Source organism: Dasypus novemcinctus, chromosome 16, assembly GCF_030445035.2.
Source record: "Dasypus novemcinctus isolate mDasNov1 chromosome 16, mDasNov1.1.hap2, whole genome shotgun sequence".
Lineage (NCBI taxonomy): Eukaryota > Metazoa > Chordata > Mammalia > Cingulata > Dasypodidae > Dasypus > Dasypus novemcinctus.
This window is the reverse complement of record NC_080688.1, coordinates 59422684-59445458: the sequence shown is the minus strand read 5'-3', so window position 1 is coordinate 59445458 and position 22775 is coordinate 59422684. Positions and strand designations below refer to the sequence as shown.

Genomic DNA, 22775 nt, shown 5'->3' with positions numbered 1-22775 from the left:
CTCCTGAGAGAAGTTGCATTTGGAGGTTTATAGTCTGGAGAAAGAAAGGATTCATGGCCCCTCATCCTCGTCCACTTTCTCAGCTAATAATTTCCTGAAAATAGTCTGTAATGAAAATGTAGTATCTAGCCAAAGAGAGAAGAGATCCTTATTTGGTGAGGCAGGGTTTATGTAAATATGATTCTTTGTTGAAATGAGAAATGATGGAGGCCAGACCCCCACTAGTCACTGTCAGGTGCAAGTGTACCCAGTGCACAAGCTGTTTGGGGAGACATCTGCAGCAACAGAGCGAGTGTCGCTTTTCAGACCAAGTTTCTGTCTTAAATTTAAGGGCCAGCTGCTTCTATTTGGGAAAAGACAAGAGGAGTACACACTTCAAAACCTGTGCTACAAAACCCTTTCAGAATCTCAACAAGTTTGACAGCAGGGGACACTGATCGTTGGTTTTGTTTCTCCTTCCTTCCCTACAGATCCCTGTAAGAATGGCACATCCATTCAAAAAGCAGGCATTGAGTAGCTCTTATTTGTTAAGACAATGTTACTTACTGAGATGTAAAAAGGAAAGTGCGCAATATCTCTTACCTCATTAAATGTACGTTGTCTTAGACCAGGTATACGGTGAAATATTTCACAAATGGAAAATGATTTTTGATATAACAGAAGTACAGTAAACTAATATGATATTCACTTGGAGAGTTGGAAGAGATTCGTTTTCTATAGAGATACGCATATAGAGCTTGACTTGAAGGACAGGAACATTGTGAATAGAGAAGATGAGAGGATGGTTTATAGACTGAGGGAACTGCATGAGTAAACAGGTGGAGGTATGAAAGGACATGGTGAATTAAAAAACAAAACAAACAAACCCCCCAAATCAGTGCCATGCAGAGGGAAACAGAATGTAATATTTCTATTCTCTGCTGATGTTAACATATGGAAAAGAACTTCAAGATTTCATGTAATCCTTCACTGTTTATAAAATGCAGGGAGGGAAAAGAGATACCTTTACTAAAGATGGAGAGGACAGCAAAGAGGCAGTATATCCTATTTTTAGGCACAGGACTCTGGATCCTGCCCATCTGGGTTCCAGTTGAACACTTCCACTTATAAGCAAGGTGGCCTTAGCATAGTTATTGTACCTCCATGAGCCGTGCTTTGCTCATCTATAAAAGGCAGATAACATTACACCCTTCACAGGGTATTTGGGTGTAGTAAGTGAGTCAATACTTGCAAAGCCCTTAGACCCGTGCCTGGAACATGGTCAATTCCATGCAAAGGCCTCAACCAAGAATTATTTGATAGATTATAGCTCCACCTACTGGCTGATGGGGTTAGTGTTAGTATCAATTTATTTAGAATCAAATTACATTTTTTACATATAGGAACCATGGGTGGCATAATAGTATTCTAACTTATGTTTTCCTGTTATTATTTTCTCCTTACTTTCCCCCTATTGTGGCAAATGCCTAAACTTATACTTCTTTGCTTCAGCATGTGGCAGAATACAAATTTAAAGTTAACTGCTATAGTTTCTGGAAAACCAATGTCCTTTGGAAAAAAAATGTGGAATTCCCAGGTATGGACACAATGCCTTGAATTAACATAAAGGGATCATTCATTCCCCTGGACTAGGAAGAGACTTTAGGTTATTAGTGGGGTGAGTGTAGAGAGAGGTCTCTTCTTCCTGGCAACTGCTGAAGACGCAGAAATGACCACAGGCTGATCGGAGCTTAAAAAACAAGATAGTGTCTACATTCAGGATAAGACCACTTGAAGACCCATGCAGCCTGGGATAGCACTGCCTTGGCGGCAACCTGTGTGGCATTATGACAGGTACCACACAACCACGGATACACCCTTGGAGGTGTGTGAGATCCTGGGGCAGTGAGAAGCCAGATGTGATGGTTAGACTAATGCATCACCTCAGTCAGATAATTCTGTCCAGTTGTTTGGTCAAGCAAGCACTGGGCTAATTGTAATACAAAGGCATTTATGGACTTTAGTCACCAGTGAGTTTATTGCATGAATGGCTGATTATATCTAATCAATCAAGGAGATTGCTGTCAGCAAAGAGTGATGTTTTATCCAATTAGTTGAATGCTTTAAAAGGGGAAGTGATTTCAGTATTCAGAGAGAATTTTCCAGCTTGACTTTGGACAGCTAACATCTCCTGGAACTCATCAAGGATCTTCTTCGGAGCCCCTGGTTTGCAGCCTGCTTGCAGAATTTGGACTTGTACATCCCCACAGTCATGTGAGAGAGTTTTATAAAATCTTATACTATTTACAGATATCTTCTCTTGATTCTATTTCCCTAGAGAACCCTGACTAATACACCAGGAAATCCCTGGAATGACTGAGGCTGTTTCTTTTCCCCTTTCATTCAGGACTTTGGGTACTCAGATTTCATTATTAATTAAGTCACATAAAATAAAGAAAGTGATAACCTGCTCACCTGAGCTTATGGTTACATCCCAGCTATATACTGGTTAAAATCCAAAATAAGGAATTTATGATGAAGTTAGGTAATTCTTCCACTTCCTCTGTTTTGCTTTCTTTTCTCTCTTGTTAATGATGAAAAGAAAATAGGGTTGAACTGGGAAAACAAAGTCTCACAGATATTTCAAATTAGCCTTTAACTGGGTTTAAAGAAACCCAAAAGTTACGGCATCCACTAGAAGGCCGCACAAATCTAGGCTGAGTTTGCCCAATCAGTTTATCTCCATTATTCTTCCACGTCTCATTCTGAGTCCCTTTCAGATTACCTGCCTCCTCTCTCTGGCCTTCAAGATATCACTATTCTTCTCACTCCCCATTTTTTAACAAAAATCTCTTTAAAATTTCCCTCCTCCCAATTATTATCAAAATCCCAAGTAATTTTGAATGATTGTTTTGTAAGCTCACAACTTCTCTAATAAAAATATATATTAAAAAAAAATCCCAAGTATTCATTATTATTACCTGCCTCATGGAATTGATCTGGTTATCTAATTAAAGCAATTCAGAGTAAGTCCTGAGAGAGCAAAAATTTTCCATAGGATATGTGTATTTTGTTAATACAAAGGAAAAATTCCAGTTATTTGAAAGCATAAAGAAAATCCACTTAACACGGGACAATATCACGGGCTCTTCCCTGTTTACTACTTAGTTGTCTATGATCTGAGATATGTGAAATCAGTGCTGCAACTTTCATTCAAAATCCAGTCCTTGAAAGTGAGTTTCCCAGCTGGTATCTTATAGAACTTATAGCTGAAAAAAATTTTTTTAAATACTTTAACTCATTTGATCTTCACAATAAAACTTTTTGATAGGCAGAACTTGTATTGCCATTTTTAGTTAGTTAATATCATGTGCTCACACCTCCCCAGGTTAAACATGCAAGCTTTTTCTGAATTCAGTATTTTGGGGATTATTTTTTTCAACTTTTTCCTTTTCATTAATGGAGTGATAATTATTAATCATTATTATTAATTTTGAAGATTTTTAATGATTTGATACTAAAATGAATATTCAGTATATAAGAACATTAGGCAAAATTCATTTCCCCTGGCTGGGAATAATCAATAGGAAAAAATAGTGACTTCAAAGATTGACTAGAATAAAAGTTACATAGAGGGTTCTAGTCCTTACTGAGTTAAAAAACAAATTAGTGGGAAATGGACTTTGGCCCAGTGGTTAGGGCGTCCGTCTACCATATGGGAGGTCCGAGGTTCAAACCCCGGGCCTCCTTGACCCGTGTGGAACTGGCCAAGTGCAGTGCTGATGCGCGCAAGGAGTGCCGTGCCACGCAGGGGTGTCCCCCGCGTAGGGGAGCCCCACGCGCAAGGAGTGTGCCCGTGAGGAAAGCCGCCCAGCGTGAAAAGAAAGTGCAGCCTGCCCAGGAATGGCACCGCCCACACTTCCCGTGCCGCTGACGACAACAGAAGCGGACAAAGAAACAAGACGCAGCAAGTGGACACCAAGAACAGACAACCAGGGGAGGGGGGGAAATTAAATAAATAAATAAATCTTTAAAAAAAAACAAAACAAATTAGTTACCCAAGGCTAAAAGGAAAACAAAAATGTTCTTGCATATTTAAATGGCTTTGTTCTTCAGTTCCAAAATGAAATCTCTTGCTAATTGTTCTTCACCTAGCATCAAGTTATCACATATTAAAATCATAGAACTACAAAATCCTAAAGCTGAAAGCAACATTAGAAATAGTTTAGTCCAGCCCCTATTTTTTTAAATTTTTTTTATTGACTTTGTAATAATATTACATTAAAAATATATATATATGAGGTCCCATTCAACCCCACCACCCCCACCCCACCTCTCCCCCCCCCCCCCAGCAACACTCATTCCCATCATCATGACACATCCATTGCATTTGGTAAGTACATCTTTGGGCACCTCTGCACCTCATGGTCAATGGTCCACATCATGGCCCATACTCTCCCCCATTCCATCCAGTGCCAGCCCCTATTTTTAAGATTAAGAGATCAAAAGTCTAAAATTCACCAAATTAGCAGATTTTCTGTAACAGATTGTCTATATTGTGACAAATACAGTTACAATAAAAAGAGGTGGCACTGTTACCATAAGGACAGCTATTTCCAATAGAAGGCTCTTCTGATCTGGCACCACAAAAGACAAATGCATTTCTTAGGGAGAAGGTGATTTATTGTGAGTACGCAAGCAAGGAACTGGGAGAATCATCCCCAAACCAGTTCAAAATGAAAATGCGGGCTAGGGTTTTTATCTGGAGAAAAGAAAAAAAGAGAAGAGGAGAGGAGAGGGGAGGAGAGCGGAGGGGAGGAGAGGGGAGGGGAGGGGAGGAGAGGGGAGAAGAGAAAAAAGAGGTAGTTGAGAAGAAAAACAAGTTAAAAAAAAAAAAAAGTGATGCCGGGGTCTTGTGAGGAGGCTATGTGCGATTTCTCAGTCCTATGTTGTCTCAAGCATATTGAACTTGTCCTTGATTTCAATGGCAAATAAACCACAGTTTAGATATAGTTTTGCAGGTACAAGGCCTTTCATGGCTTCTTTCCCAGCCAGCCGCTCGAGGATATCAAGCTTTTTTGTCTCTGAGAAAAGTTACAGATTCACACCATTCTATACGGTTTTGCTTTGAGACATTGTCTTATTTCTGTAAGCAAAAAAAAAAAAAAAAAAAAACTGAGAAGGTCTGGTTAATATCCTTCAGGGAACTAAGTGCAAACAACAGAAAACCAGCTCAATTAGTTTTAGAATTTCCAAAGCTGCTTAAGTGAAGAAATTGCAATAAGCACGCTTTCCAGTTATCAGCACTAGGTCCTGGTTTCCTAAATTCATATCTTAAGATGGTTCCATGGCCCCACACTAGAGTCAGGCAGGTTAAAACCAATATATTCCCAATTTCCTTTCAAATACATACTTAAAAAAACAAAAAACCACTCAATTCACTCAGGATGCCATCGTATTGTTTGGGTCTGTGCCCTAATTCCTCTTTGTAATTTTAGTCTTATCCTCTGTTCTGACCACTGCAGCCTGGATAAATACTCTAAGTTGCAAAGAATCTTATCACATCACTCAGCTTACTAAATTTTTTCAATAATGATAACCAACACCCATTTAGCATGTACTAAATGTTTTCTTTAGATACATTGGTTCATTTTAATGCTCACAACTTACAAGACGAGGAACTGCAGCACTGAGGGGTGAAGAAGCTTGTCGAAGGTCACAGCTAGTAAGTGGCAGAGGTGGGACTCAGATGCCAGAATCCAGGCTCTTAACCACTGTGCTGTGCTGCCTCCAAGATTCACCAGGGCTTGAGGGCAAAGTCGGAATTCCTTCAACACTGCTGAATTTGTTGGAACTAGCAGATGCTAAAATTGCATTGCTCACATCTCCTGCCTCAACCTTTGCTGTTACTCTGATCATGAGTATGCTTAAGCCAGGCTGAACTCTTGTCATTGCTAAATACCTGAGGTTTTTTTCTCTCCTCTAAACAAAGAGGGATTGAGAATTTCAGAAACTCTAACCGACAGAAACATATGGTGGCCCTCCATTTTCATGTAATTCACAATACATGTAAAATTAAACCATGATTTGTTAGGAACTGCAATGAAGTTATTTCCCATGCTAGAAATTTCAAAGATCAAATTCTTAAAATTAGTTTCTAAAGTTTTGGACCCTGCTTTTCTGGTGCCCTAAGCATGTGCTTTACCTGCCTATTCAATAAGCTGGCATCTCCCCCTGATTCCTTTCCCATCCATCCCTTTTAACTGATTATCTTATTAGATTGTCAAGATTCAAGAAAGATTCCTTAGTCTTAGAATGGTCTTCCCTGAGCCTGGGGTAGCCATCCCACCTTAGTCACCCTAGGGCACTCTGAAGTTCCCTCTAACATAACCCTTTACCGCACTGACCATCTATTGGTATATCTCCCACAGCAAGTAATTTTGTACCCAGCACCTGGTATAATCTAACAGATTACAAATAGTCAAATAATTTTATAGATCAAATAAATAAATGACTGAGAGCTGAGTTCTATTAGTGATCTGTATTATAAAATGCAATATGATAGGAATTCAGATACTTGGGGCCTGGTCTTGGGTCTATGGTAAAATGCTTTATAATCTTGGACACTGTCTTTCCATCTCTTAATCAATAAAACAGAAAACTTTTAATGTCTTTACCTGCATCATAGGGACTTCACAAGGCTCTAAGAAAGAATGTGAATAAAAGCAATTAAAAAGGAAATGAGTTTTTGTTGGAAGAACTCGTATTGCTTCTATGAAATGCATCACTAGCTCTTCCACATCATACTGAACATCAAATGATTGACAGCATGAAGTGCATCATCATGGGGTTCAGCTCATAAGCTTGCACCCTAATTCATCTTTCTATCTCCAGCCTTATCTCCTGTTTGAAACTTGAATCAAAAATCAGAGCCTTGGCTATGTGGAACAAGCAGTGAGATATGATGGACAATCACCACTCAATACAACTGTCCAAGATCGATAGAGGGATTAGAGGATCTGGCTACTGGATTGATTTGGCAGATCTAGCTAACAATCTAGTGTTGGCTAAACAAACATAAGAGGAAAAGTGAGTGATTTTCATAATGAGCTGAGTCCCATTCCACTCTTTCCTAACTGTAGTCAGTTGAGACATTTCTCTGGTTGGAGGGAACTGGGAAGGATGTCTTCTGATGAGGAGTGGAGGTAGGGGTGGCATTACTTGTTATGAAGTAAACACACTGCATGCATGCCCACAGATCTTACAGTTGCCAGCACCCAAAATCTATGGGTGATCTATTGTGTACATAAAGACACTGCTTATTTCCAAAATTCAAAGCAGTGTCATAGCAGAAAATATGCTGCATTGAGAACCAGGACATGTGACTACATTTCTTCCTTTAACTAGTCAGGTCACCTTAGGCAAGTCACTTAACCTCCATCTGTCTCATAATCCTTATCTGTGAAATGCTTAGAAAATATAAATGATGTCTCCTAGACAGGGTTATCATGTGGATTAAACAACAACAAAAAAAGTTGAAAGAAAGTTCTGTTGAAACCTTCCATGTTCTTTAAGAGTTAGAGGGCTTTGCCTTCACAGCAGAATAAAACTGAGTGTAGAAACACTGGGCACTAAAATCAACTTGGTTCTCATGATCAGAGTGTCTCAAGTATATATAGTCTGATGGGTTTTTTAGGCACTGCAAGTTTTAGGTAAGCCACACCCTCTAAAATAACTCATGGAATTCTGTGTCTCTAAGACATAACTGAGGATACAGAAGTGAGCCTTACCTTCAAAGGTTCTGAGTCAATAATTTGCGTACGGGTCTAAAAGCAATATTTTTAATGAGTACTCCAAGTAATTCTGTTGCAGGTGATCCAGGAAATACACATTGAGAAGCAGGTCTTTGGTATATGCAGTCATGATGTATATAAATAAACACTTGACAGTACTCTCTACTCTTACAATTATGCCTCATTCATCCATCATTAATGCAGAAGAGGAGCTATGCTGTACAAGAATTTTCCAGATAATTGAACTTCCTTTGAAAAATAAAATTTGTATTTATTTTAAACACTTCAATGTATATTCTTTTCAAAAATATATTATATATGTCTTTACCTTCTTCCTGAACTCCTGGACTGAGAAGGATTTTTATGGTTATCAATTTTACTGTGAGTGGAGGCAACAATGTCCCTAAGCATTATTAAGATGTAGAGTAAAACGTACCTCCACTCTTAAAATGACCCTGGATGGTTATGGATCATGATTTCTTGGGTATAGATTATTAAGGTTGATTTTAATAGTTGATTTAAAAATAATTTCAATTCTTTCAAAAACCAAGTGCAGTGTAAAATCTACCAAATACTCTGATTCCTAACTATTAAAATTCCATTCTTCCACATTCGATCCATCACCTCTCTCTCTTTCTCTCTCTCTTTTCCCTTCTCTCTCCATGCATGCACACACACACAAACACACACATTTGGTCATCAATCTTTCTTTTTTTAAGAGGTACCAAGGATTGAACCCAGGACCTCCTACAAAGCAGGCACTCAGCCATTGAACTTCATCCACTCCCCATAATGTTTGTTTTCATTTGTTTTGTTTTTAGGAGGTATGGGAGATTGAACCTAGGAACTTGTATATAGGAAGCAGGTGCTCAACCACTTTTCTTAAAACTATTTAAGAGCAAGCTGCACACATGGTGTTCCTAATACCCCAAAAATACTCTAGACCTTATTTCCCCCAAATAAGGAAATACTCTCCTACCTAACAACCACACAACCTTCCAAGTCAGAATATACCTATTGATCAAACAGTACTATCCATTCCACTAACAATAACATTGTATTTTTTTCACTCTCCTTCAGGTCTTTATCTAACTGGTTAGGGGAAAAATACTTTGTTTAGTAGTAATATTTTGACAATGCTCTTTAATCATTAGTTAAAAAGGCTTAAAAACAATGCAAGTTATTGGTGGTAGGGTGAGATATTATATATGTTTGATGTTATATGTTTGTTTTGTAAGTTTACAACTATTATACATTTATTGTTTATGTTTATGTATGAGTGATATATTTCAATTTTTAAAAAAAGTTTAAAAAAAGAACACTTACTGAATTTAATTGCTATGATAGTAAATTACATGATCCATGCTCTCCTCAAATACATACGCATTCCCAAATAACTCATGCACTGTCAGGATCCTTTGTATTCCCTCCTGTTTCCACTATTTACTATTCTTATCCACTTTTACCTGGGATCTGCTACTCGCTGTCCATGCCCCTCCTCTGTGAAGACTTTCCTCCTCCAAACTGCAACGGTTCTTTGCCTATCCTATCTTTAATGTTCCAGAAAGATTTAAAATCCATAGATCTTACATTCTATAGTTGACTCTCAATAGGATCTGTCCATTATTTATTCATGATCAAACCTATGTCATGCTTTCTTGGCAGGAATTAAAAAAAAAAAAAAAGATGCTTGTCTTTTTTAATGCATTATATCAGGAGGCATACAATATCCACCCATCCCACCACTAATTACCTGGTTCTCTTGGTGCCTGCCATACTGTAAATTCACGATTTTCCCCTTTGTATTAATGGTCAATTGGTATTTTCAAAGATTATGTCGATATCCTGTTCCTCATTAAACCTGTATCCATCAGCCTTAGCCTCCATTGTCAACCCTACCTAAATCAACTACATAATAATGTGATGATTGCCAAACTGTGATTTTATACTTTTTATTTTTTCTACATTTTTTACCTTTATTCTACTACAAGAATAAGCTTTTTCTTCTTTTGTACTTGTGCATTTATTCATAAATGTATTTCTATCATTATGAACTCATGGATTCCTATTTTACTAAATGTGTTGCATTCTGTTGCCATTATTATTTATTTTTATTTCAATTGCCCTATATGTGGGAGCCCTTCTAGCTGGTTCTTCTGCCATTTTGTCATGACCTAACACTCTTTAAGCACCTGGCGCAACAAGATGTTCTAGGCACCACTTCTTGTGCTTTCCTTGTTACAATCCTGGAATCTGACATTTCTCTAAAGAGGCCAGCTGGATAAAGGGATGAAGATCTGGGTGTTAGGTTCCTTCTTTGCTAGTGTGGTATCATTGCTTCTAGGCTCTCTTAGAAGACAGAGCTATGAAATATATGTATTTAAACTTGTGCATATGCATATATGCATATAAATATATATATATATATTTACAGTTACATGTATATTTTTAAAACATGGATACACACACATACCTCCAATTCTAATCCAATACCTACCCTCAGGGGTGACTCTGCCCTTTCACCCTTTCAATGTTTCAAAGGACTTTCTCCAACAACGAGAAACCTGGCTTCCATTATGCTCAAGTGTGTTCACTTATTTGCTAAATATAACTGATTTCACAACTGAGTCAAACATTTCTGGCCACCTCTCCACTCCTCCCCTCTAACACACAGTTTCCTAAGCTGGCAACATGTGTAGCTTCCCTTTCCCCCAGAGTGCTGTGCCCTCAGGTGCTAATGAATTCACAAAGTGCTTCTGTGGGGCACCTTCTATCCCATCCAGCTCCCCAGATTCTTAGGCACTGGCAAGCATACTGCCACTGCACCTCAAAAATGTCTCCTCTCACCACCATGCAACAAGCTTCTGCCACCTTCTCTACTCTTCTGCACTGTAAAGAGAACAGAAAGGAAGATATAAAGGAAAGGGACAATATGAAGGAAAGTGTGGTGGTTTAAAACTGTATCCCAGAAAATCATGGTCTTAAAGGTAATCTATTCCTGTGGGTATAAATCTAGTTTAAGTAGGAGCTTTTGAATTCGTTACTTCAGTTAAGGCATAGTCCAGGATGGGTCTTAGTATTGTTTATTGAGTCCTTTATAAATGCGATGAATACAGACAGAGACAGAGAGAAAGCCATGGAAGCAAGAAGCTGAGCCCAAAAAAAGCCTAGAAGAGAAGGGAGAGGCCAGTTGATGCCACCATGTACCTTGTCATGTGACAGAGGAGTCCAGGATTGCTGGCAGCTGGACTTTGGAGAGAAGGCATCACCTGATGATGCCTTGTTTTGCACATTTTTCTCAGCTTTGAGACTGTACACTTATAAGCTAATAAATTTCCACTGTTAAAAGCCAACCCATTTTATAATATCTACTCTTGGCAGCTTAGCAAATGTTTTTCCCTTATGAAAGACTATCAGCTATCACTTCTGCCAATGTCAATATGCTTTTCTCTACTGTATTAGTCTTCCCACATTTATGTATTTGATATTTATAAAATATTTTGGATGGAAAACCAGTATATTTAGATGCCAGTAGGTTAGATTCATGTCCAATGAAATTATAAAATGCTCAGTGCAAATATCTGAGTGCAATACTTGTGAATATCCAAGGAATTCAAAATCCTCAACTTCAGGATATACATCTCATGACCTCTATTCTGGTTGTCCAGGATTCATTAAAGTGATAAGTTGGAAAGCAAAAGCCTTTATACGATCCCTGCATGAGAGAACACCCCAACCCATAAGGATTCGTAGCCTCTCTGTGCATCAGCTTCTTCATCTGTATTATGGGATGATAATACCTAGCTCGTAGGTTTTTACGGAGATTAAAATGAGTTAATACAGGAAACGTGCTTGGAATGGTACTCAAAGAGGTACACTAAATAGAAACCAATGATTCTTTTATTTCTATATGACCGTGTGTTGGCAACAGAGACCCTGTTTCAGTCTGCTCTATCCAAACAGTAAACCTCCAGCCTGGGGAAGTTGAGAGTTCCTGGCAGTCTGCAGGCACTTGAAAAATTTTACCCCAGAAACAAATTAATACTCTTTAAAACTTGGTTCTTGAGGAAATGGGCTCTAGGTCAGGGATCTTTTAATTGTTGCCAAAAGATCAGGGGAAGAGGTCAAGAAGATCATAAATGCTAACCCTCATGTAAATGAAGTGTGAGAGTTTCATTGGGCTGAAATGGCTGAGATTAAATGACTTTTGGAACATAATACTTTACTACCTTTCTTGCACTTTTATTTCCTTGTGCAGTTCAAATAAGGGATTAGTATTATTTGAGGTTTTTTGTTCTGTCATCCATCTCAATATTTGTTTCATGACTAGGCCAGCTTGTATTCTCTTTTCCACTTGTAACTTTATATCTCACCATCATGTAAGAATGGTAAGGCTACATATACAAGCTTACCTAGGAGTATATAGTAACTTCCAATCCTTCTGCCATTCTGAGTCTGTTTCTATTTGTAGCAGACAGCCCACTGTTACTTCAGTAGTGTCAAGTCATCAGCTGAAATGGCAAATACTCTGATCCAGGAGCAAAGATGTAGAGCAGAAAATGAGACTGAATTGTGCCAGTGATAACCCAGCTCATCCTAAGGAGCAGATGGAGTAGATCATTTGCCACCATATCAGGAACTTGGTGTTTGATTTACCTTTGTTCCAGTGACTATCATTCACATTACAGATAATCAGAGAAAAGATACCTTATAGAACCCATACCACTTTCTTTATTGGTATGCCCCTGGTTGTCACCCTATTGTAACAGGATCATTCCGTCTACTGAGATGGATGAGAAAGCACTGGCATCCTCAAATAACACTGACTAACTTCCCACAGAGCCCTTGACCTGGCCATTCATCTCTTGAAATACATCTTTTACAGTTTGAAAACAAAAGAAATCCAGCATATGGCAGTTAGTTTGGATCTTAACAACTCTCTATTTTGCAAAGACAAATGATCAGCAAGCTGTTTCATACCTTAACCTACAATTTCAGAGGAATAATTTATTACCTAAACAAAAATCCCTTAATTAATCAAAGCTTAACATTAAAGTCCAAATTAAGTTATGTTACCAAGGCCATCTGTTGGCAGGTATGCATACTCTCTCCTTTTCTTCAGACAATGTGTTGTTCATTGAGCATATCTTAGTGGCTCTTTTAATCAAATGCTGGCTTCAATAAAAACCTCAACATTTTTGTGAAAGAGAAAGGCAGTAGATAATGAAAAATATAGCAAAAGAAGCAGTTGTCAATTTGTCAGGAAGAGAATGATATGATAGTGAAAGTTCTCCTGATTGATGATAATGACAAAGCCTACCAAATAACCTGTAGAGAACTTATGATCCAATAGCAAGCTTCCATCATTAGATTTCTAGACTTCTTAAATTGGAATCTAGTTACCTAGTGATTTTGAAAACACAGGACGAAAACAAGTTTGAGAAAGAAGCAAAATCTGTAACATTTATGATTTAATAAAAAATAGAGGTCCCAAAGCCAGTGTCAATTGGCATGCCTCTTACTCAGTGGTTGAATTTTACTAATGATATGATTTGAGCACAATTATAAAAAATGGCCAGCAAATTTGCAAGTCTACATTACATAAAAACAAACTAGTTGGAAGGGGGTGAATATGTTATAAGAAGAGAGAATATAGAGCAAAGCAGAATTATAAGCTGATAATAAATTTTAAGCTGGTAATAAAGAAGACAGAATGTTGAACAGTCAAAATAGCATATGGCTATTTCTATAGGGAGATACATAATATAGGCCTACATATTGCAGGAGCTCCTGAAAGATTATGACAATGGAAGCCAATGAAATAATGACCCAGTAATATTGTTAAATTAGGCCTACTGTCCATGATTTAATAAAGTAATCATACATTGCATATATCATAAATATTTAAATAAAGGTAATTTAGGTGCAGCCGGTAAACACGCTAAATAAAACTATTTGTTACCCTAGTATGCTAGTAATGGGAAATTTCTGGGTCACCTGCTCAACTTTTCTGGTGCAAAGTTACTTTGGCCTGAGAACTTGAAAGAATGCTCATGGTAGACTATGGACTTAATCTGATGGGATAGATTTATAATAGATTCCACGCCAGACCAAACTTAGAATAATTTTAAGTGAAGGGTGGGACTGAGCTTTCTAGAGGCCCTTCATATCATGTTATGGAGATATTCAACATTCATGTTAAAATATGAATACCTGGGAGATGTGTTAAAAGTTATTTTTCAAGCACTTTTCATGAGAACTCTAAATTTTCCCGAAACAACTTGAGTTTTTAAAACCATTTTGTTCCTTTTTCTTTTTTATTTCTGTCCTTCCCCCATTCTTCATCCCTCCCTCATTCCTTTCCTTCCCTCCTCTCTGAATCAAGTCTGGGTTCTTTCTCATTCATGCCATCTCTGTATATATGGGTGCGTTATTTACATGTTTAGGAACATTTTCGTTGTTAAGATAATTGGATTATGTGACATCAGTCATTTATCAACTGGTAAAATGCAGGGTCCTGTGGAATTTACAGCTTGGGGCTATCCAGTTGAGAAGAGCTGCCAGAGATAAGATGCTCCCCTCAAGCTGCACAAGCTCAGGGGGAGTGAAGGGCTCCTGTGTGGGAGGAGGAATGGGGTGGCTAAATTGATATGAAGCTAAGAGGAAGCTTCTTTGCTTTCATCTTCCCTGTCCAGGAATCATATTTATGTCAATCCTGGCTGTCTTATGTAAGATTTCAGCCCAAAATTTGCCACTCAAAATATACAGAGAGGGAGGGGAAAAGAAACAATCAAACCACAAGGACGACTAAAGCAGAATATCACAAACCCCCTAAGATATTTAAATTTCACTGTGAAGATTTTCTTTAAAAGAAAGAACTATAAAGACAACTTAAAATCTAACAGTCTTTATATTTATTCTTGCCAATCACCTCTTTTAATACATAAGGAAACTAAGGCCCATGGAGATCACGTTATTAATCCAATGAACCATGATAAGACCCTTATCATTTAATTTGTCATGTGCTGCTTTATTTTTTCCCTCTGTCCCAATGTCCTAAACCAGATATGTGGCTGTATAATCTTTGTGATTTTTGTGGGTAGTCGAGGAAGGAACGTGAATGAGAAGAAAAGAAATACTGATCAGGTGTGGGGACTTCTAACTCTTTAATGCATTCTCCTTTTAGGTTTTATATTTGGGATGAATTTTTAAATCTCCAAGCCTCTACTTCCTCTCTCTCTCTCTTCCGTCCTTGTCCCTCCCTCTCTTTCTCTCTCAATTCCTCCTTTTCCTTCTTTCTTTCTTCCCTCTTCTCCTTTTTCTTTCTCTCCACTTTTTCTTTCTTTACTTCTTTGTTTTTCTTTTGTTTCCTAATTCAGAATTCTTTCTCATGTCTTGTTTTTTTCACACATAATTAATTGATAACTTACCTGCCCCATGTTTTGTTTATTCAAATCTACTTTTCTTCTTGTAGCAGCTGATCAAGGGGGAAATATTTACTTGGGATAATATAATGAAAAGATTATGTGGCTCTTTAATTATGAAATTTAGTGGAAAAGACATCTGTGTATTAACATTAAATAACTAATCTCATTCACTAATGGAATAATGTAATCCTCACGTAAGGATATATTGAAAATAAGACATAGTCTTTATTAATAAGACAAACGAGCTTCTCTTTTCCTGTCCTTAAGCTTCATATTAAATTTTCAATATCAATATTTTACAATTTCTCATTAACCAAATAGCTATGTTTTCTTTTATTTGGTGAGCTCAAGATTCAATCACTATAGAGCTTCTTGACATTTCTTTTTTTTTTTTTATTGACTTTGTAATAATATTACATTAAAAATATATATGTGAGGTCCCATTCAACCCCACCCCCCCACCCCCCCTCTCCCCCCCCAACAACACTTGTTCCCATCATCATGACACATCCATTGGATTTGGTAAGTACATCTTTGGGCACCTCTGCACCTCATATACAATGGTCCACATCATGGCCCATACTCTCCTCTATTCCATCCAGTGGGCCCTGTGAGGATCCACGATGTCCGGTGATTACCCCCGAGGCGCCATCCAGGGCAGCTCCACGTCCCAAATACACCCCCACCTCTCATCTCTTCCTGCCCTTCCCCATACCCATCGTCCAGACATTTCTTGATAGAGAGATTTCAGAGCTTCTTTCAGTAATCTGGGGAAAGGAACAGATTGCTAGCTAAAAGAAATTTCTGGGGTTTCAGTTTAGTTGGTATAGGAGTCATTAAAGCAAATATTTGTTCCTTGTTAAATTGGTTTGATAATTATCAATTTTATTTTATTTTCTCATTGAATCTACTGCAAATATAAAAATACTTTGTTTCTGACAGACACAGGTAAAGATTCTAGCTGCTCTAGTTACCAGCTCTCTTTCTCTGCTACCTCTCTCCCCCATTGTAGCAGTTTGATATGGTTATGAATTCCAAAATTAGATATTAGATTATGTTTGTAATCTGATCTGGTCATGACTGAGTTATGATTAGGGCCCTTGATGGGGGGGACTCAGAGATAAAAAGGCATGGCAAAGAACAGAGTTGAGGGGTTCCGATGTTGGAGTTTTAATGTTGGCGTTTGATGCTGAAGTCTTAAGCTGGAGCCCTGGGAAAAGAGACAGAGCAGTTTGCCTGATAGTCTACAGCTGACCTTGTGGAGGAAACAGAGGAGCTGAGCCCAGAGGAACCCAGGAAGCCTGAACCCTCATAGACATCAGCAGCCATCTTGCTCCAACACGGGCAAATAGACTTTGGTGAGGGAAGTAACTTATGCTTTATGGCCTGGTAACTGTAAGCTCCTACCCCAAATAAGTATCCTTTATAACACCCATCAGATTTCTGGTATTTTGCATCAGCACCCCTTTGGCTGTCTGATACACCCATTTATGAACTTTGGAAGCAAACCATATATATATATATGATATATACATATGTTAGTATCCTCTCTTATTAGTATATATTAAATTAAATGAGCTTTGCTAACAGAGTCATTCATGTTTTGGGCTTCTTATTTACTAGCTGCACGACAGTAGATAGAATATTCAAGCCTCAGTTTCCTTATCTATATTTAGGTATAATAACAATACTTGTCTCATAACCAAAATAAGAGCTATTTATAAGAGAAAATTAATTAAAGGGCTTTGCCTATTTTTTGTGACAGAGAAAATCCTTTATAAATATTGATCATAATAATTATGATAAAATCCATTCTGTTCTAAATATTAATATCTAGAAACATATATTACCTAGATTTTCTTCAAACAAAAAGGTTTATGTCTATATCATAATGCTAAGAGAACAGAAAGGCACTGTGTTTGCTCAATGTTAATATTAAAGCATTCCTTCTGTTCACTCAGCACAGTATTTCCTTTAGACTCATAGATTTGGAAGGAAATTTAGAGATTAGCTGGTCTTGACAGTTGGTACTTGCCCTTGGCCTTTTCCTATCCCCCTCCTCTTTCTTCTCTTTCTCTGTTTGGAATTCTGACATAATGACTGGAGCTCTAGCAGTTATGTTTGACAATGAACTAATGTGAGAATAAAGATGTCAAGAGGGCAGATACCTAAGATGGCAGAGAAACAGGTGGATAAAGTCTGTGACATCGCAGACAACATGAAGTTGATATATCAGTCTGTCCTGCCTACTTCTGGACTTCAACCTCTAATTTTTCAACCTGCTGGTAATTCAGTCTCATAACTATTGAAATAAATTCCTCAGAGATGGCTACCATTAGCAGAAGACTAAGCTGAATTTTATGAAATTATTACACCTATTTTTTACATATATGTGATAATTCAATTAAAAGAAGTGCCTTTTATCTTTTTTTTTTTTTTCAGTTTTCTTCCTTTGGTTCAGCATTACCTAATAAAGGAGAAAAGTCTTCACAAATGCATAAATTTTATGTAACCTCTAGCTGAAAGGAGGGCTGTCGTTAGAGTGTGGCATTGGCAATCTTCGCAAATAATCTGTAGCTTGCTCTCTCTTTAGAGGGCAAATATTTCCTTCCTCATTTCCTTAATTTCTAGCCTTTCCCATTTTCAGCTTGAATATTGATTAATATGTGGTTTGGGAATGTTTGAAGGACACAAGATTGCCTCTTAACACACTCTTACCTCTACATTCTGTGCTCTTCCACCCTCCTGAGACCCTGGAGGCATGCCTCTAGATGTCCAGGGCTCTTCCAGGATGAGACTCAGTCCCACCCCTTTACAAAGATGCCCAATGCTCCAGGATTACTATCATTCCTCTCATTTTCATGTCATTAAACACTTACTGTCCTATTTTCCCATCTTCCAGGAAGAAAAGAAAAGTCTAAATTAACTCACCTTGGGGCATTGCATATGGACTCTTAGTTGTGTACCCTCTATAAAACAGTCATTGAACTACTATAACCTGTATTACCCATATAATTTATTCCTTCATTACATATTGTCTTGTATTCCTCAGGAATCATTCTCATGTTTTCCCTCTACTAGATTAGATTGTATGACTCCTGATGGTGGAGCATTAAGTATTCCATTAGATCCCAGAAGACGTATCTCGGCCTTTGACACACTATACTCGAATTTATTGATTTTGCTCTTCAAACAATGTTATCATAAAACATGAACTAGACTCCCATGGCTTAAGTAGTTTGAAGATAGGTGCCTGAAGATATCAAAACATAAAGGAAAATGCTATGAAAAAGCTGAGGTGAGGTACAAACCAGAGTTACTAACTTTAAGTGACCCCTAGATGTACCCCAAACTAGGCTAGTCTAAAGGATTAGCAAGAGACATTCTTTGTGCAGATAAGAATATTTAGAATGAGGAACCATCACATTAGGTTTCTTGTGAAGACACTGTAGAAGGTTGACAATGGGAAAAGTGCTACCATTTTGTGGAGAAGTATGTTATAAAATGAATTCCAGAGGACACCTTCATGTTTTCAAATTTATTCCTCATTTAAAGAACACTTACTTGATTGAAAACATCATGCCAGTTTTGCATACACAGGAAATGACTCTCCTAAAGAATATCTTGGGGTACTGGTCACATTGCCATATCTCTGTGGTAATGCTCACTGTGTATGTGCTGAACTGCTAAGTGGCCATTACAATTTATTTTCTCACTCTCATTGTGCCTTGTCAAGAATCAATCTCAGTTTAAAAACTCAATCTTAGATCATTTTTTTTCTCAGCTCCAAGGTTATTTGAATTTCAACTTTGATTATCTGAAGGCAGCAATGGCTTCAAAACATGATTATCTAACGTTGAAATCTTAGACATTCTGTCTGCAAGAGGGGTTGCTGTGACTTTTGGAAGGGAAAACCTTTCTATCTCCTTCAAATCATACTAGTAAGCCACTGTTCATTCCAGCATTTTGTTTAAGATTGGAGCAACCCTTGCACAGGAAATCATATAATTTTTTACCTTTAACTCTTTCCCATTAGATTAAGAATATAAAAAGCCAGTCTATTAATAATAACCACTAGTTTCACAAAATGAGCCCATCTGAGGCATTTAGTCATTCATTCCGCAGTATTTTCCTTTGGAGCCCATCACAAAACTAGGTGCTCTGGGCACCTGCAAGCACACCATGACCTATAATGCAGGAGTACCAATTCATTTAGGGGCCACTTGATCCTCACATCTTCATCTCTAGTTGATTTTAACTCCCCCTAATCAAGCATCTGAAGATTTCACAAAAGCTTCCACTAATTTCTTTGGTATATGGTGGTAATTCCAATTTCCACTGTCTGTTTTGCTCTTTATGTAGAAAACAGATTTTTAGTGTTTTCATAGGATTTCTTCTAAAAATGTTCACACATTTTTGGTAGAGTTTAATTAAAATTTGAGGCATTGCATAAGAATGTTAGTTATGTGGCTATGTGAACAAATTCCAACATCACCAGGTGATACTTTCTCTTACCACCCTCCCATATCTTCTTCTCACTCCCTCCTCACTCCAAATTTACATCTCTCTACTATATTAAACCTGTAGAAACTCCTGTCCCTGGGCAAAGTGAGAATGCCAGCTTGTCTCATTTCACTTAATGCATTCAAACTTGTTTTTACCAGAGAAACCCTTTTAATACATGCATGCATACACAGGAATGAAACAAAAAAAAGCTACAAAGCATCCTTCTTTAGTAAGAGGTACTTTGATATCACATATTCTAGTCTGGTCTGTTTTTGTCTAATCTAATCTAATCTATTGCTTTATAATTAGATTGCAACACCAAATTGATTTCAAAATCCACTAATAGTAAATCATAAAAAGCACTTTTAAAAACAATACTCTAATTTGTACACGCAAACCTGCAGAACAATTCCCATTTTGTTACAGTCTACACCTACCTTGGAAAGATATTGGGATATAGGAAGCAAAAGCTTTTGTTTCTTTAGTAAAAAGCACATTGGTGATAAGAAGGCATCACTTGGTCTTGCCACAGCAGGGAATTATCTGAATATCTTTGAATGATATCCTCACCTTGACTTTCCTACATTTGTGAAATTCCTTTGGACATTTTCCTTGTGAGGATTTAATTGTTCTTGGCTTTTGAAAGCATAGACTTTTAGTTCTTTTTCTGCTCTGATAGATTTTTATCATGTCTCAAGCCGATTAACTACATCATTTTTAACTCATCCATATTAATAGACCTTTTATTATAGGTGAAGTCATTATGACTTGACACAGGCCACATGCTTTTATAAAATTTTAATTTTCTAATAGTCTTTCTGTAGGTAGAAAGATGGGTACCCTTGGAGAAACTGGTATTTTAGAAACATGCAAAAAGATTTTATTTTAAGAAATAAGTACACAGGTCTTTATGGCCCAAACTAGACCTTTTGTGTGTGTATGTTTATATATGAATATTCTATACCTTGCATATACCTCTGTTACAGTATGCATTACAGTCTATTATTTATCTCTTTATATCTCTCAGTATACCTGCATATATTACAACTCATGCTTCCATAGATCATACTAGCTGTGGGATACAAGTAAGAGACATGGATTTAATAAATAGCATTTCTCTGACTCTCATCTATCTCCTAGTAAAGCTCCTCGACCCTTTTATATCCTTCCTCCAGAGTGGCTTCTACTACTGTGTGGCCTTTGTCCTTTTCTTCCTTTCCTGTTCTGGTTCTATGGTGAACACCTCTGCTGGGAAGTTACAAGCTCTTTCCCTTCCCCTGCAGGTGTTCTCCCAGCAAGCCGCCCCTGGGCACTGCAACCAAGCACCAGATCCCTCCATTGCCCCAGCCCAGGAGGCTGCTAATGCCATGGGGCCCTTCGTATTCACTTGAGAGCCCCAGTGTGCCCAAGCCACACCGTGCTCATGCACCAGTGGGCAAGAAAGGTATTGACACAGTTTTTTACTTGTTTCCCTACACCTCACAAAATATCTGCAAACGTTAGTTTTTCTTAGAGATTTTTTTTTTTCTCTGTAGTATTTAGATCCGGTTGGAATACATGTGAAAGGTGGAGATGATGTTGTTACAGGTAACTGAATTATCCCTGGGCCAAGATTTTCTCTGACTTCCTCTCCCTTCTGGGTATTTTTCAGCTTTTCATGCAAATTCTCCTTGTTCCTTTTCATTTATTCAAATACCTTATGGTCTCTTTCACTAGTACATCAGACATTTTAAGAAATATCTAAATCCTAGCTATTGGCACAATTTAGAGTCAAAATGCAAAACACCTTTATGTGTAGATGTTCAAAGAAATGTCTCCCTGCAAAAAGCAAAGTGTCCTATTTATTTCTGCACCATCAAGCAGTGTGTATGCCACATAAGTCACTTAATATTTGTTTGAGTAAATCCTAAAGCCAGATAAGAGTGTTTTTAATTATTTTTTCCATCCAGGTGAACTCATAGGAATGATATTCAGTACACTTGCTAGTTAATCAAGTTGTCAATTCTCTTTTCAGGTTCAGTAATTGATTTGCAGTATGGAAAAATGGGAAGATTACTGACTGCACGAGGGCCCCTGTTTTGTTTTGTTTTTAATTTTTGCTACATATTGACTATGTGAATTACATTAATGTAAGTAACATATATTTCCCCTTCTCTCAGAACCTGTTTAGTCTTTTATTAAATGAGGGAGCTGGATAAAATAATCTGTATCCATTTCTCATTCTATTGTTTTTATGAGTTTAGATTGTTCTCTATCTGGCATGGTCTTTTTATAGGTTTCCTAACATGTATTTGGTCTGTATTTAAAGCACTTTTTTCCCCCTAGAATAAAACTGCCCATATAAAATCCACAGCAGAAGCTCTATGCACATGTTAGTGTTCCAAATCTGTGTCTGACTCACTAAATTTATATAAATGGACAAAGGTTAGGGATGTTAGCAAACCATTTATGAATTTCATTTTTACCTCTTTCTATTTCAGCAAGTTCAGAACTAGATCTGTACTAGGTAATTACTTCATGATTTTAAAAGTGAATTTAGGGAAGCGGACTTGGCCCAGTAGTTAGGGCGTCCCTCTACCACATGGGAGGTCCGCAGTTCAAACCCCAGGCCTCCTTGACCCGTGTGGAGCTGGCCCATGCGCAGTGCTGATGCGCACAAGGAGTGCTGTGTCACGCAGAGGTGTCCCCCCATAGGGGAGCCCCACGCACAAGGAGTGTGCCCCATAAGGAGAGCTGCCCAGCGCGAAAGAAGGTACAGCCTGCCTAAGAATGGAACCACCCACACGGAGAGCTGACACAACAAGATGATGCAACACAAAGAAACACAGATTTCCGTGCCGCTGACAACAACAGAAGTGGACAAAGAAGACGACGCAGCAAATAGACACAGAGAAGAGACAACAGGGGGCGGGGGGGGGGGGGGTGGAGGAGGGAAGGGGAGAGAAATAAATAAATAAATAAATCTTAAAAAAAAAGTTAATTTGATGTGTTTGATGTGACACACTTTGAAAATTTCCCTCTTATTATATATACCTTCATCTCTTTGCTTCTCTATGCTTCCTTCCATCCT

General features: G+C 37.8%; 1 long non-coding RNA gene across 1 annotated transcript in view; it reads right to left on the bottom strand.

Annotated features, from left to right (window-relative positions):
• The window catches only part of LOC131273683 (uncharacterized), a 314969-nt gene that overhangs the window by 2353 nt on the left and 289841 nt on the right, over positions 1–22775 (bottom strand). The gene's annotated exons all lie outside the window — the stretch shown is intronic.